We start from the raw sequence: 1,736 nt of genomic DNA on the forward strand, positions 1-1,736 counted from the left end.
AGGCCTACAGCAAAGAAGAAAGAGTTTGGCCTCATAAAATAATCCCCCAAACAGCTGTCAAAATTGACTAAAAACAATACATTTTATTCTGTCACTAATTGATATATATATTCATCACAATCGAAAATATTTTTGTTTTTAGAATATTTATTAGTGATGCATGCAATGATTACAGAATAACCAAAAAAATGCAAAGAATGGCAATCACTGATTTTTGAAATCCAAAACAAATCCAAATCAGAAATAGTGTCTAACTATTGCGTCCCTTGTTGCACGTCCTGTTTGCTCGTTCTGGCAGAATGCAGGAGGTTGGTTAGGGTCTCCAAGGGGCTCAGGTGCATCATTGTCAGCACAGAGAGGGACATTGCGCTTAGTAGCGATGTTGTGCAGGACAATACAGGCAAGGGTTATGTTGCATGCTTTCTGTGGTTCTGCTCTCAGGTAGTTAAGGCATGCAAAGCGCCTCTTAAGAACTCCATTTAAACGCTCAATTGCACATCTTGCTCTGCAATGAGCAGTGTTGAAGCGTGCCTGCGCCGGTGTATTTGCTGTTAGAAAAGGAGTCATCAGCCATGGTAGGAGTGGGTAGGCACTGTCTCCTAATATTATGTCATCCGGTCGGTTGGTTTGGAGGTCTCTATATAGAGCGCATGCTATATACCATAACTCATCCCTCAGGATGCGTGCATCATGGACAGACTCAGGCCACTTGACAACGCAGTTGGTGATGCTCAGCATCACACACAAGTTGGACATTGATTCTGTGCCTCCCCTTTCTGTTTATAAACTCCCATTCATTCTCACGAGGTGCTTGTATATGCACATGTCTCCAATAGTATTGGGCATATTCCCCAAAAGAAAAAAGCTGCGCTTGGCCTGGGCAATCTGGTTGTCCTTTGGAAAAGAAACAAATTCATTGACAAGGCTGGCCAGTGCGATTGACACATCTCTCACCACATCACACACAGCTGATTTCACCACTCCATATAGTCACCAACAACTTGATAGAAAGTCCCACATGCATACAATCGGAGAGCAATGAGGATCTGGTCTTCCACAGACAGACCGTGACTCCTTTGGGTTCTGTGTTGAAGTTTTGGCCTGAGAAGGTTCACAAGGTACTCTATATCAGCCTTCCCAAAGCGAAACCGGACAACACCTGCCATTTCACTGTCTCTCTGTGAATCCTCTGAGAAAGGCTGATTTATATGGCTGTGTAGTTGGTCTTTTCAAACACACCTATTACAACTGATTAGTTTTGGCTTGTGTTCAATTGAGGCAATTGGACCCAAGGCCCATAATTGATGAACAATGTTCACTATAGTAAAGGAATGGAACCATGGACTCAAGAAGCTGTAACTTCACTGCTGCTGAAACCAATGCACTACTAGAGGGTGTTCGGTGCCATTATGGAACAATAGTGGGAAGTTTGAATTCTGCTAAGGATACCAACAAAAAGAAAATGGATTTTTGATGTTTGGATTTCAATCACAGAAAATGTGAATGCCATAGGGTCTGGCCAGAGGAGGACCACAGACCAAATCAAATTGCGGTGGAAGAATCTTAAGGCCAGGGCAACAAATGACCATGCTGAAGCCAAAAAGCCACAAACAGGCAACAAGCCATTTAAGAGGGGAGATTACACAGATGTGGTCCTCGACATTGGAGGTGAGAAGTCGCAAGCTCTCCATGGTATTCAAGGGATGGCGAGCCTTCGATTGAGGAGGAGGAGGAGG

At 43.7% G+C, this 1,736-nt stretch overlaps 1 pseudogene across 1 annotated transcript; it reads right to left on the minus strand.

Moving 5' to 3' along the window:
* Window positions 1–237: 237 nt before the first annotated feature.
* On the minus strand, window positions 238–1,166 carry LOC308682829 (putative nuclease HARBI1; annotated as a pseudogene). The gene has a single exon. The product of its transcript is annotated as a putative nuclease HARBI1 (transcript).
* Window positions 1,167–1,736: the final 570 nt, after the last annotated feature.

This window comes from Scardinius erythrophthalmus (assembly GCF_964197995.2).
Source record: "Scardinius erythrophthalmus genome assembly, chromosome: 22".
Taxonomy (NCBI): domain Eukaryota; kingdom Metazoa; phylum Chordata; class Actinopteri; order Cypriniformes; family Leuciscidae; genus Scardinius; species Scardinius erythrophthalmus.